This window comes from Hyalella azteca, unplaced genomic scaffold (assembly GCF_000764305.2).
Source record: "Hyalella azteca isolate HAZT.00-mixed unplaced genomic scaffold, Hazt_2.0.2 contig5032, whole genome shotgun sequence".
Taxonomy (NCBI): Eukaryota; Metazoa; Arthropoda; class Malacostraca; order Amphipoda; family Hyalellidae; genus Hyalella; species Hyalella azteca.
This window is the reverse complement of record NW_025935237.1, coordinates 230,772-246,968: the sequence shown is the minus strand read 5'-3', so window position 1 is coordinate 246,968 and position 16,197 is coordinate 230,772.

Below are 16,197 nucleotides of genomic sequence, written 5' to 3'. Positions count from 1 at the left end.
CTCCGAGTTAAAAACAAATTTATTGCTTTAAATAAGTTTATGTGTACGTCTTATACAGGCACTCCACAGCAGCTTTGACTGCTTGTCAAACGACAGGGATAACGGCATTAAATAGAATTTTTGTTGTCATTTAATTTATCAGGTTATTCATTTGTGACGTGTTATGTACTCCTTTGTGGAAGAAAAAATAAAGAAAGAACGATTAACCAATATTCTGACGTAGCAGCATCGTCCTACGTTTCGTCGACACATGTCGCTTACATGACTAAGACTTTATTAACATAATTTCAAAACATCATTTGTAGCTGATGGAGCTGCTGAACGGCGCGGTGCACAAGTCGCTGGTGACGTTTGCTACCTGTAAAATTCGAAGATGTCTGCTCAAAGCACGGAATTACTTTAACTCTCCAGCAGACCAAGCATCATTCGTTTGTAAATTTGATTATTGCATTGTTGTCATGTTGTAATAGTATGCTAATCCATTTTGATAGTATTATAGGTTTTGAATTACATATAGGTATTATTATTATAGTAAAAGTTAAATAAATGCAAGACGCATAGTTGTTGCTGCCTCCGTCACGCTCTACTCGTCGAAAAGCTTGAGCTTGATCCCAGCATTCAATGTGCAAGCTTAAATCTTGATATTCGTGATTCGTGATTGAATTATTAAACAATATATTAGAAAAACCTGGAGCCCCATAGTTATTGATCGTGCTGAGAGTTACTAATTCAATGCATAATTGTCTTTTCAAACACTGAACAATAGTTGAAGACGAACGAGCAGCATGCAAATTATTGACTGTATATACACTTAATATTAGTCAGCGTCTACTGATCATTCATTATTGTTTTGACATCACTCAACATTATAATTTATGAGAAAACAGTGGAAACATGGAACTTAACTCCATTAAAAAGATTTATCGTGTATTTTTGTAGCAAAAACAATGCATACTTGTGGCATAGCTGCAAAGTTCTCAGCGGATCTGAAGACATTGACGCCTACAAATTTTTTATAAGCCGTGCGCGCATTGCAAGGCCGTTTGCTTGGTTCTCAGCAGCTGGTGTTTCACGGGTTCTCAGCAGCTGGTGTTTCACGGGTTCTCAGCAGCTGGTGTTTCACGGGTTCTCAGCAGCTGGTGTTTCACGGGTTCTCAGCAGCTGGTGTTTCACGGGTTCTCAGCCGCTGGTGTTTCACGGGTTCTCAGCCTCTGATGTTTCACGGGTTCTCAGCAGCTAGTGTTTCACGGGTTCTCAGCAGCTGATGTTTCACGGGTTCTCAGCCGCTGGTGTTTCACGGGTTCTCAGCAGCTGATGTTTCACGGGTTCTCAGCAGCTAGTGTTTCACGGGTTCTCAGCAGCTGGTGTTTCATGGGTTCTCAGCCGCTGGTGTTTCACATGTTCTCAGCAGCTGGTGTTTCATGGCTTCTCAGCAGCTGGTTCTTCACGGGTTCTCAGCAGCTGGTTTTTCATGGGTTCTCAGCAGCTGGTTCTTCACGGGTTCTCAGCAGCTAGCGAGATTACCTCGTCTCGTAACAATTGTTATTTATAAAACAGAATAGTTGCTTTAGGTTTTACATGGAAGTAAGACCTTAAATACAGGCTTCTTGAAAGCTACTAAGTCCGATTTTTTGACAAAGTGCAGTCCTGTGCCACTGTTCATACTGTGACTTATAGAGATGGGACAAAATTAAACTTTACATGCATCACTATTGGATAATAACTTGGTTGTTTGATGTCACGTTTTGCAACATCATTAAATAGACAGATTTAAAATTAAGTTGCTAATTTTATTGATGTTTATAATAAAAACAGGAATGGAAAATGCTAAAATTTCAGAGCTATGTTGTACGTGTATGCCGTCTTTTCGTTCATGGCAACAATCTTGCCGTGTTAAATTTTGAAAAATAAAGAGTAAATTTTTTATTGCTCCTTTATATTTTGCAAATTTGGCAGCAGTTTTATATGGGAGTCCAGAGGTAAGGATTCCAAAGGAGTTTTGCTTTTTGGGAATAACGTTCCAAATGAACATTGAGATAAACGAACGAAAGAAGAGTCAAAAATATGTTTCTCACGCAATTGAAAATAATCATTTTCTAAAAAAGACGATAATATATTTATGTCGTTTTCATGCAAACGCCGTTTTTATGTCGTTTTCATGATAAACACAGTATTGTGAATGTCCCACAATATTATTTGCAAAATTTTATTATTGTTGCGATTGGTGAAGAGTAAACTCATAATGACTTATTAATTACTGAGCACTTCCAGGCCGTATGCGCAACATGGGTTACAACGTTTTTCTTTTATTTACCGAATTTTTTTACATTTTCAGATTCACTTTCTTTACATTTGAGTATCCATGGTTTTACTACTCCCAAGCAAACTTGTAAAATGCAGACGTGTAATGAAGCCAATTGTATGTATGAAGCCTTACAAACTTCTGCATACAATTCAAATTTTAATAGCTCCGTAAAACGTCTCCATTAGCTTCATCCTGAAACCTGGGAGTCTCACGTCTACTCTGTTGGGCCATTTCAACCACCAAACATTTCAACCACTAACCATTTCAACCACTAACCATTTCAACCACCAAACATTTCAACCACTAACCATTTCAGCCACTAATCACTTCAACCACTAACAATTTCAACCACCATCAAGATTGTCGTTTTCCTCAATACCGGAAAATTACTGACCGCGAGCACGGCGCTGGAGCTGCAGCGAGAGTTGTACGGGCGGAGGCGTTCCAAGCGCAACCTTCTCGAGGGATGTTTTAGGGTGATGGGAAATCACCCAGAATGGGATATCGGCTCATTCTTCCCTCAATGTGTCCTTAAGTGACGGCGTTCCCAGCGTAACCTACCTGCGGGATGTCCTGGGTATAGGGGCTACCAGCACAACCTTCCCACGCAATATCTTAGGGTGATGAGACATCACCCAAAATGGAATATCGGCTCCTCCGTCCCACGATGTGTCTTTAGGTAACGGGGTTTCCAGCGCAACCCTCCCAGGGATGTCTTCTAGCATGATGTGTCCTCTCAACCCTGCCACAGAATGGGATATTGGCTCATCCCTCCCACTGTGTATCCTAAAGTGACGGTGTTCCCAGCGTAACCTACAAACGGGATGTTATGGTTGAAGAAGTTCCCAGCTCAACACCTCCCACGAGATGTATTAGATTGATGGGGTTCCCCAGCGCATCCCTTCCACGTGGTGCCCCAGGGCAATGGGGTTCCCAGCGTAACCCTCCCACGGGGTCCCGTGACATGTGTGACCTTCCCATTTTTCAGGGGCTCGAACCGGATTCTGAAAGCCTCCATCAGATCCTCAGCGATGTTCTTAAGTCGTGTGTCATGTCTGCGGTGAATGAGGTGTGAATTTAGTAAGAAATAGTTGTACCTTTCGCAGCACATACATGTGTTATTTTATGTTTTCTGTCAATGAAGTGGACTAAAAATTTTGATTACTAAGAAATAAAGTATAAGTTTGTAGTCAATTTATACTCTAATTACTATAATTTTTTATGTTTGTAAAGTTGTAGAGATTTTAGCTTCCTTGGCCGATGTGTGAAAATTAATTACGCGTTCTCTCACTTATTCAATCTTGTTTATTTTCCTTATTATATTTCAACAAATGACGCTAATTGCTTTTAACTTTTCAGAGAAAATAAAACAAGTTCAAGGCACCGTTGTGAGTGATTATTACGACTTATCAAATATTTAACGCAAACAAAGACACGGTCTTCGTCAGTCCTCGAGCAAGTGGGTTCAACTATATGAATAGTTCAGTCCTACGATAACATCATGTCACCGGACCCGTGATGGTGTATAGGGTTACAGTGTAGCAGCAGTGTATGATAAGATAATATTCATGTATTATGTATAATAATGTTTATGTATTCAAGCAGCTGGTACGTACATATCATAACTATGTAAACATGCTCAGAAGATAGCAGCTATTTGCCACCATGCACCGTGGGGAGCGTGTGTATAATTAGTATGCGAAATAAGTCAAAATACTTAGACGTTTAGCTACAAGGGCAAATTCTTTCGAAATTTTCTAGTACTTACAATGCTAAAAAGTTTATTTTGTATTAAATGTTTTGGGCTTATTTACGTTTACTCCATTCAACTTACGGTAAATGTACTCGTGCTCAATCAGCTTTTACGATTGAGAGTAGATTTTCGACGGTCTACCAAAAAGGTTCTGATCTTTAAGTTTCTCGTATTCATAAATCATTCTAATACAGTAAACAGAGTTTAGCGTCAAAATATCTGCTGATATTTTAAATAACGTCTCATCAAATTAATCGGCTCTTTGTACTTTGTAATGCTGTGAATTTTACAGTCCGATGCAGTAAGCATCGTTCAGCTGTTTAACTACATACTCAATTAAATCTAAAATTACTGTATTTATTAACAATTCAAAAAAATACCATTTCTTTATGTTAGAATAAGTTAATCGCATTAGCCTAGTATCTGATACAACATTGTTAAGTCTCTGGCAGTCTCATCGTGGCCACGTCACATAGCGTGCGAAACTCGCCTCATTAACAAGCTATTGTATCCTTCGTCGGATTATTCATAATCATTTAATATATCACCGAACGAATGCAAACAAAAATTATTGCTAATTGTTTATTCTTTCTTATCGTCTGATACCAAGTATCAGACGTGTAAAGCTTAAATATAAAGTGTCAAATGTAAAATGTAAATATAGATTATAAACTAGTGTCTAACAGTATGTACAAAACCAAAAGTACTTGGTGAATAATACTTTGCATATATAAAATGTACAATTTATTTCAGACGCTATATGGTCAGCTCACATCGCGCTAATGCAAAGTTTTAATGCAGAAAAGAAGGTATAAAGGTAATTTAACTGTTTAAATCTCAACTGTTTAAATCTCAAACTGCATAACTGTTTAAATCTAGTTATAGATGTATGAATTGGTTGATATATTGTATTACCAAATTTTTAGGTGAAGCAGGTGCTTGACTATGAAACGTATAATGAGAATATGATTATTTTTTGTGCATTTAGATGCTTTAAAAATAGCTTTTGGTGAAAACAACTAAAAATTTCGGAAATATCTCACCAATTTGGAATCTTTTCAATATTTCTGTACTTGAAAGCATCAACCTTCAAGTCCTTTTCTTTACAGCCTTCTTTTAGCGCATTTTCTCATTTATGGAAAAAATGCACTATTGTGCTCGCCATATCCGTCTGTCTGTCTGTCTGTCCGTCCGTCCGTGACCTCAAGTTTTCGTCGACGAGAAAATGCGCTCTCTGTCACTCACTGCAGTGAGTACTGAGTTATATATTTTTTTTAATTTCAAGTCATTAGCAAAAGCATGTAAGAAGATCGAGCTAGCATAAAATTTAAGGATACAACATAAATCATTCCAGGCTGAAGGAATAAGTTATCAATATTATTTGACCCTACCATGCGTATGAATTATTTTCGAGGTGTTTTAACAACTTCACCACATGAGAATTCTACTTTTTATTTCAGTGAATGAGTCGAGATTTGTAAAGAAGAAAGTTAGCAACGTGAGGTCACAGGGTGCACTGGAGATGTACAGCGTCAAATCTCCTGATGATTCTGTCGAGAAACACAAGGTTGGTTCTCTTCAAACTCAATTGAACTTTTGGTGTTAGAACTGACGACATCGAAACCTTACGTTGTTGCCCCAAAAACTGTTACCTATGTTTTTTTATAAAATTTTGCTATATTTCATTGCCATGTCATTTATAATAAAAAGTTCGATCTTCGAGCATGTGCCTTCTTTTTAGGTTAATGAACAGCAATAAATACAATTATATAAAAAGAACTTTATTACAACATTGGGCTTTATATTTTGCTGAACATTAAAGAAGACCTCCATTCAACAAAGATTTTAAGTTAAAAATTATTCGTTTTGAAAATGTTCAAAATTTATTTTTAAAAATACATTAAATATATTTTTTTATTAAATTTCAGTAAATTTGAATGCAATGAGTTCATAAATTGATGAAAACAAAAGCCACGTGTTTGTAAAAATTGAAGGTCAACGCAGAAACTCAGGAAGTATTTAATGGCGAACGCAGTCGACGCGACCGCTGGGTTTCGACAGGTAAAAAATCCCAAACCCTCCATTTTCGACATACACTATGATGAATTTATGGGTCATAAAGTCCAAATAGTGACACACTTATTCAACCACACCAATTGGGGCCATACTTTCAAAACTCGCTAAGTGAACGTAAGTACTTACGCTCTATTTTCTTGTCTATGATTGGTGGATTTTGCTTGAAAGGCCGTCAATGATTGGCTGCTGAACTTACATTCTCTTAACTTTTTTTTTAAAGTATAGGCCGTATCAGTGTACGTAGCACTGATACGGTTTTTTGCAGGGCTAAACTTGGCCAGGATGACCCGCATGAGGCAAAAATCGCATCGATATTGCAACACGTAACACGTATTTCTCTGAGAGTATACAGCAGTAATTACCTCGCAAGACATTACAAGGAAAAGCTGTTTTAAAACAACGAAGCTTGTTCTGTCCATCAGAGGAGCGAGTGCGGTATCGCTGTTACATCGAAACGAGCACATAATGCAGCACTGTAAGCTCTGCGCTTGTGAAAACCTTTGTGCTTATTTGCAGCTGATATTTGAATTATTTGTAACTGATATTTGTAAGGAAATTTATTGAAACCCAATTGACAAAGTTCCGTTGCTTAGTAAAACAAGTTCACTACCATTTTGATCATAATTTTTGGCAATAATTGTTTGAAGTTACCATTTACTGTTTGACAGTTCGCAACTTTAAGCCGAAAGCTAATATGATTTAAATTTTATTCTAACGCTACATTATACTCGAAAACTATAAATTTTTTTCGTGTAATGCTGCACATAACGTTAGACATTGACAGAGATGGTGGATATACGTTCGTATATATAGGTGTATATTCTAACCTGTATTATTGTATTCTTATTATTGTGTAAAGTCAAACGCCTGTTGTTTATGAATGACTTTTATCTTCTATAAAACTCCAAATCATAAGTTCACACCCAGTTATTTCACTGGAATTAACCTGAAATTTCTGTTGTGATTTAAATCAAATAATACAAATGGCCTCGAGGAAAACGGAGGGGAAAGTTTATGAGTATCTCACACGCGTGCGTGGTAGAAGTTTATGAGTATCTCACACGAGTGTGAGGTAGAAGGTTATGAGTATCTCACACGCGTGTGAGGTAGAAGGTTATGAGTATCTCACACGCGTGTGAGGTAGAAGGTTATGAGTATCTCACACGCGTGTGAGGTAGAAGGTTATGAGTATCTCACACGCGTGTGAGGTAGAAGGTTATGAGTATCTCACACGCGTGTGAGGTAGAAGGTTATGAGTACCTCACACGCTTGTGCGGTGAAAGGTTATGAGTACCTCACGCGCGTGTGAGGAGGAGGATTGTATCACAAACGCGTGACGTGCAACTTGCCCTCAAAGTTCGTTTGAAGTAGACGCTTCGATAACTGCTTCGTATAATAATAATAATTATAATAATACTAATAATAATAATAATAATAAGAATAATAATAATGCAAACCGCGCTTAGTGATGGTTGTAACGCCTAATGTGGTCTGTACATGATTTCCAAACCTTTTTCGTTCCGTACTGCAGCCTGGATTGTACAATGTACATCCTTAAAGCACAAGCGTTTTGGACGTAGCAGTCCCAGGCCACAATGATGCGTCGATCAATGCATGCGTTAGTTTGCGTCACATCACTGCATATCTCAAAATAGTATTACTGTTCATATCTTGTCAATTTCTTTCTTGTTTAAATTTCTTCAAGAAAAGTACGATTGAAATTATATACTAATTGATGGATGCATCATATGGAGGGGTCGATGGTTCTCACGAAATTCCTATTAATGTAACTTGCCAATTTAATAACATGTCTCTTGGGCCAACTTTTTTTCCAGCGAAAGCGAACCAAATCAGATTTTGAAAACATGACGTCATTTTTAGCGCATTTTTTCATTTATGGAGAAAAAGGTGCTATTGTGCTCGCCATGTCCGTCTGTCTGTCTGTCCGCCTGTCCGTCCGTCTGTCCGCCTGTCCGTCCGTCTGTCCGTGACCTCAAGTTTTCGTCGACGAGAAAATGCGCTCTCTGTTACTCACTGCAGTGAGACTGAGTAATATTTTTTGAACTTCATCATGTTCATCACCTTCGTATTTTCAACCTGACCCAATCCTAATTCCGAATCAAGGCACCCAAATCAGAGATTAATATATTATCAAATTTATTAGAATATTAGTTAACACTTCAGGTAACAACCACATTTAAATCGATTTCACATTTGGTGGGTAGTACGTGTCGACTTCAGCGTATCAAAACGCCATGTCGAAGTCCTTGAGCAAAACACATGCAGACCATATCAAATGAGCACTAGCTCTAGTCACGTTCGTATCGAGTCCCGAACATTGGTCACGTTTTTCTCAAAGTCCTTTCTCATCGAGAACTGAACTTGTTAAAGTCTTAAAATCTGATCGCATGCTGCTAACGGATCGATCATAAACACGATATTCTTATTCTTTACAGACCAAATCTATATAACTTGGTCATGTAGCGACAAATTTTTTAGCACTGCCGCAAACGTAAGCTTGTCAATCTTAAGTCTCTTCTTAGTAGCCAAGTTTGAATCTGGTGGTTTTTGAGTATATCAACTACTATAATAGTGCTGTCCGTTAAAGGGGTTGTTTATGAGTAGATCAACTACTAATAGTGCTGTCTGGTAGTGTCAACTACTAATAGTGCTGTTTTGAGTAGATGATAAAACGTATGCACTCGATATATGTTGATAGAATACACTATCACAATGCAGAGATGAGTAGCCCATTATAATGAGAATTTCTTGCAAGCAACCTTTGTTCTAAAATCAAGAAAATCATGTCACACGAAGGCAGCACGAAATCAGAATAGAATCGGAATCGAATTTTGCCTCGTGAATAATAGAGCCTCCAAAGTTCGATTGCTCTATCTTGATAAAAATGCCCCTGAGTCCATCAGCAGGATTTTGTGCCTCTATCACAGTCTACAGTCACAGTCTACAGCACGAGCAGAGAGCGGACGTAGCATTGAAACGCCCTTTTTTCCGGCCTCAACTGGGTCAGAATGACCCACACAAATGCTAAAAGTCCATCGTTATTTTTTTAAAAAGTCTCACTCATTTCTCAGTGCGTCGTCCGTGACCGTCTCGTGCGTGGTCCCGTGACCGTCCCGTTATGGTCCCGTGGCCACGGTCCCGTCATGGTCCCGTGACCGTCCCGTCGTGGTCCCGTGACCATGGTCAATGACCACGGTCCCGTCATGGTCCCGTGACCGTCCCGTGCGTGGTCCCGTGACCGTCCCGTTGAAGGTTCAAGCGGGAGTCAAGGAGCGTCGGGTCACGGCAACTTCGGGACGCGACCGCAGCCTCAACCGATGTTCGGTCGAGTAGAGCGGGGCGACGTGCGCATGACAAACGCGTTGATCTCCGTCAGATATTCCTGAGTTTTAATACGGAATATTTTTCCTCTTCCATATCGTTCCCAATACATCAGATATTCCTGACTTTCCTTACGAAATATCAACTCCCCTTAATTCCTTATCGTTCCCAATACATCAGATATTCCTGACTTTCATTACGAAATATGCTCTCCCGTGCCTTATCGTTCCCAATATATCAGACATTCCTGACTTTTATTACGGAATGTTTTTCCCCTTCTTTATCGTTCCTAATACATCAGATATTCCTGACTTTCATTACGAGATATCCTCTCCCCTCTCTTTTCAGGGCCAATACGTCAAATATTCCAGACTTTTATTACGGACTCTCTCTTTTCTTACGTTATCAAACCTAAGATAATTCTGACTGGTATTACTGAAAATCCTTTCCTGGGGCCATACTTTCGAAACTCGCCAAGTGAACGTAAGTACTTACACACTATTTTCTATTTTCTTGTCTATGATTGGTGGATTTTGCTTGAAAGGCCGTCAATAATTGGCTAATGAACTTACGATCTTATAACTTTTTTTAAAAGTATGGCCCCTGTTTGCTTTGACAATAAGAGGATAATGCGGTGAGCATCTCTGCAGCAAACGCGTTGCTCTTCTCAAGACGATATCAGGATACATCATCTCAGGTCCTGCTGACCTTGTCACTGCGACGAAGGAACTGGTTTTTTGGCCCATCAACAAATCACATAATTGAAGGAATATCGACATTATAAATCGCAGTAGTTGATGCATGACCTCGATAGAATATTCTGGAAACTTCCATCATATTTTCTTAGTTGATATAGACTCCGCAATCATATGCTTTAGTCCACCACATTCAAAAAATTTTAACGTATATAAATGGTTAAGTAGGAATCAAGAACAAGGTGATTATTTTCTCCAAGTCCCTCACAAGGCCAGAAATTTTGAAATATGGAGAGTGACAACAAAAATTCATTAATAAAAGTTAAAAAAAACTTCGAAACATATCTTAAGAATCTGTATTCCAAGCAGCAGTCACTCAGAAACAATACAGGAAAGTGAAAGCAAACTGGGAGGACCGTCGATCACGGTGGTCGTGAGAATCGATGTGCCCTGTTTCCAGAACCTTCAGTCCTCAACCCTTGATCTTACTGACTCTGCGGAACATATTGTGACTGGATGCTTTGAACATGAATTTTCAATAACATGCAACTTCAATTGGGATATTTTTATTAAAAAATTGTGATGTCGTTGAAAGACTTGTGAGGGCTAACCTTGACAAGTACAGCAACCTACGTTTATTTGAGAACGATCGCATATAGGCCTGTAACAAGCAAAATTATTGAATAGGTGCATTATTTATGGAAATGGGCACGAAAAATGTCACGAAATTTTTTCTTTCAGTATGGTTTTACACAAAAATTAATTCTTCTTAAGAAGCAAAATATGACAAAAAAAATTATTTTAATTTCTCGAGTATATTATCAATTACAAAGTCGGGGACATTTATATGGTATACTCGATCTGTATATTAACAACCTTGTCATTTTAAACCGAAAAATACTCGTTCATTATGTAAACGTTGATAACAAAAGCATCAATATACTAAATGATGTCAGCATAAACTCAGCTTGGGAAATTTCTTCATAAATAATCAAATTTTGTACTTGTTTCATGACTCGTATTTTTCATAATATGAATGGCGGGGCATGAAACTGTCTGACGTTCCGGCACGCTTCGTCGACGCTACCCCGTTATTTAAAATTCATCCCGTCTGTTCGCCCGTGCTGTAACTTATGCCGCCTATTCGTCTGTGCTATAACTTATCCTGCCGGTTGGTCTCTTATGTAACTTATCACTCCTGTTCGTCTGCGTTAGAAGTCATCCCTCCTGTTTTATAACTTACTCCGTCTGTTCGCCTACATTACACCTTTATACTGCCTGTTCACAAGTGTTCATCAGTAGTGTCGCAATGTTCGTAAGGATTCCCTCGCTGTTTTAATCTGAGATGAAGAGTGCAAACGCCTCCACGTCGCCCAGTTCGTGTAATGCTTTGCGTGAGAACGATGCGAGCAGAAATCTATATATTTCTTCCACGGTCTTGAACCTTGCATGTAAAGGCCACAAATATCGCTTGTCGTCGATACGCTTGTCCGAAATATTTAACATATTCGGAAGACGATGACTTTCACTTCGACACGGACTCATTTTTTGCCGGGTCGAGTTTAAAGTTAAACTAGAATTTGTTCCAATTAATCAAGAAGACGTGTCGCTCCCCTAACAAAATTTAGTTAGGCACGAGCGCGACTCTGAAACAGGGAACACCTAGAACTGGGGTAGCGTGTAAATCAGCTTCTATATGTCCGATTTTTGGTCAAAATTCCGATCCCAGGTCAGACAGCTACGAGAGTCTGGTCCCGACTATAGAGACCACTGATCAAGTGGCTCGTATACGGGGGTCGTCCCCGTATCCGGGGCAACTCTGGCCGAGTCTGACAATTTAATAAAAAATCTCCATCCATCCTCCGCTGTGGGAGGAAGGAGGGGCAATTGAATTTATGCGTTATTTACTATCAATGCTTGTGTCTGTAGCTCGCTGAGATCATAGAGCATATTAGGAACAGTCAGAATCGTGGGTAATAATGCTCGAGGGTAATGCTCACAACTGAAGAAGTAATGTAAAAATTTATCTACAAGACTACAATCAACTAATGGTAAACCAAACAATATCACTATTTTGAAGTTTCTGTTACGTGGGACGTTGCCACATCGAAATTTACCGAAGCAATAGAAAATGGACGAAAAAATAAACGATTGTGCTATTAATTTTCGTATGTATGAATTGATTGATAACTGCTTCACACTCTATGCAACTCCATAGGTTAGCATTTACAGCCATACAGTATATGCTAACATACAATTGCATACATACCCTGTATAGCATTGCAAGCGACATCAGCAAACAGTGAAGAGTTAATATAATAGCTCAACTGCAGTCTGGTGAAAGAACTACCCGCTGCTCACAATTCTCGAACGCGGGACTATATGGACACATTCTAACACGCGCTAGGACAACGTGTGGGTTATTCAAAATTTCTGATACTAACTGATCAGTACTATGGACAATAAATAAAGTTTTCTTCTCTTGACTATGCAGAAAATAATATTTAAGTTTCCTAAAAAATACTATGGGCTATTAAATATACGCAGTCAAAAATAAATACTTTCATTTTATCGATGAGCGATTGCTTCTATTTCCATTATTCGGGAAAACTATAGATAATCGCGATTTTTTTAGCCTTCAAAAATCGATTTTTTAAATAGTGGTTCCTAAATTTCGGTATGCGAGAGTATTTTACAATATATTAAATTACATCATTATTCATTATGTTCCCTGCCAGCACGCGTGAGTACCTGGCAATGATAACAGTCGCCACACGCCGCCATCATAGTCCCAGTGACACACCATTAAGTTAGAATTGAATATTTACTTGATTCTCTTATATTAGAGTGTTAAGAAGAAAGAAATACAAATATTAAATTAATGTTATTGTATAAATCGCAAACTTATGCAATCGAGAACGAATGCTGACTAGCTCGTCCATGTGCGTCCGGGCGGTTTCAGCCCACTGCTTTTCTCTGTGAGCTTGAAGGACAGCCCCTGGGCAGTTTACAGTCTCGGTAGGCTTGGCCAAGCCCACTCTTGCCATACTTTAAGGAAACTATAAGATTGGTAAGGCAATTCTGACTGGTCGCTGATTGCGATCGGGGCCAACAGGAGCCAGAATAACTTAACCCAACTAAAGCGAGCCTGCCGCACCGTCTATAAAAGCATACCTCAAATTTTGTTAGGGACAAGTCTATTTTACATTGTAGCTATATCTTTTAATATTGTCCATTACATGAATTTATTGGAGAAAAAATGCGTTTGAACAAATTCTTGCCCGAATTTTTAGATTAGTGTACGCCAGCTGTTTCATTCTTGATCATATTTCTTAGAGTAAATGCTCTATTACACGTTTCTAAAGCGCGTAATTATCCTTTAATTCAGTCGTGCGAGAGCAGAACCATTTACAAGAATGTGTAGGTCAAGGACTCTCACGACCTCAGTTGCACACTCTAAAAAATAACTGAGATTGTCCAAATTGTCGTGCACTTTTTATATTTATTCTGGGTCAACCTGAACAAGGTGGTCCGTTAATTAAAGAAGAGGATTAATGCAACGTCCGCTCTCTGCTCGTGCTCAGGGAATGAAAGTGTTTCACGATTTAGAAAATATGCCCCATTCAATTTTATGAGTGGATGCTTCACACACACCAAGGGAAACCCGCTAGAAGGTTCAACTTGACGACGCACCCCGCCATGTTTCCCGCTAAAAGCACAGTAATATTTCCTTCAAGAAACAGCAATTGTTGCGCGGTGTCGATCCTTGGGAAGATACAGCAAAAAATGAAAGATCAAGCCCTGCAGTGCAAGCACTCCCAAGCACCGACCTCATATAGTGAGGGATCTTCCTTTGTATCAATATTCTAATACTTCAACGCTTTTCACATTTTTCTATTACATGTATTTCCTCATGGTCTATTTTTATTTAAATGAATAATAGATACATGTGAGATTCATCATAGCTTTATTCATGGGAATATGAACAGTAATATAACACTGTCTCTTAGAATTGGTACCTCATGGTCTATTTATAATCCAAAAAATGAATTAACTATATGATTTTATTCATAATATCTCAGGCAGTTAACGCAAATTATCCAGTAATAGAGTGCGTGAAACACGCGAATGAATTTACCCAAATATCGCCTAATACAAGCGGTATAAACATCTGCCATCAATCTTTAATTAGGCGCGGTGAACGTATGCGGTTGTATACTTGATTTTATTGGTGTTATATAAAAGTTTTTTTCTGGTGAAAGTAAATTGTAGTCATGCAACAAACTATTACCTTATCACAAATAAAATTCAATTATATTGAGCTAAAATTTGCTTAACGTTAAGTTTGTGTTCCACGAGCAGATTCTATGACTGCATCGGAGATATCATGTCAATCGAAAATGCATCACCTTCCCAAACTCGTGATGAATCTTTGGAAATTACGACTATATCACATTTATGGGCCCTTGGAGAGCTAATGGAATGTGGTGAACGCGACTGTGATCGCTGTTTTCTCACTTATCGATGTCAGACCAAAGTCATAACTCATATCGTATCACGTCACGTAATCTCTATAAAGTTCGATGTCACTGGTAATGTGATCTATCGAACATGTGATGAAATGGGTGTTGGATAACATTATCAGATTAGTATTCATATGAAAAAGTTGTTGATAAAGTCTCCACGAAATTATTTCTTAATTTGTTGCGAAAAAATCTGGGCTGTACTTCCCAAACGATATCATTAAAAAATATGAGGATATTGTATATATTATATAATTAATAAAATAAGATATGGATTTATACTTAATTTTAAATCTATTCATTTTATAACAACATCCTAGTAACAATATCAAATGTTATAGAAATTACGGCAGTATTTTCAATTAAAATGTTACCTCGAATTACTGTATGAGCAAATCACATCCTGAAGGCATCTATATCACAAAATACCACTTATGGTCTATGGCACGAACTATTAATTTTGTATTGACTTCATGAAGCCTGGCATTGCATGGAGGTCAGATTCCTTATTCTTTTATTTAGTTATATATTTCATTTTAGTTTTTTTATTTTGTTATGGCTCGGCGCTTAAATCATGTCCACGCATCCTCGGTGTTGGTCTAATAAAATATGCATGGTTTTATAAAATATTTATTTTTTTTAAATAATACACCATCGGCAGCAACTGAAAAATCATTGCTTAAGCAATTACCATGTGTTATTTTTAGTTGCTGGAGCAATATTCTTACGTAATATTTAGCAGTTGTGCCACTATAAAAATATCGTTCAAAGCTGTCGGATTACTAAATAAATATCATCTATAGCTGAGCGATCAATATCGATGCTGCAACAATATCAATGTATAATATTTATCTCCTGTATCCAGGTATAGTATTCATAATATTTTGCTTCGTGAGTAATATCCGCATACACAAAGCCAGCACAAGACGAGAGCAATGCTTCCAAATTTTTTATACATGAAGACATTACGTAGCTGCCATATACAGCAGCATGCCGTCATTCCCACGCTGTCATTCCTCGCTTTATTTCGTAGACGTCGTGTCACAAGATGAACGTGGACAGAAGGTCAATGGATGCAGTGCAAAGTTCCGTGTCATGTTCCGTCATTTCCATATAATTAGTTCACTGGAGTCACGGAATAAGATTACGTCGGGTTTCTTTTATCGTCCTCGAGTTTTTAGTGATTCAATGTTTAGTAGTAAAATGAAATTTATTGTATCTCATTACTATACGTTTTTAGATTCACTTTCTGGAATTCTCGCCCCACAGCTCATGATCCAAGACCGCAAACTCACGCAGGTCATGACAGCAATTAAGTACCGCCATATTTTTGCAAGTTATCCTGCACTCAAGAAAATTAATGTTAAAATTGTCCAAATAGTGAAACACTTTTTTATCCACAGCACAAGCAGAAAGCGTACGATGCATTAAAACGCAATTTTGCTGGTACAAACTGGGTCAAGATAACCCAGTTTGTAATCAAGATGACGCAATGGCTAAATT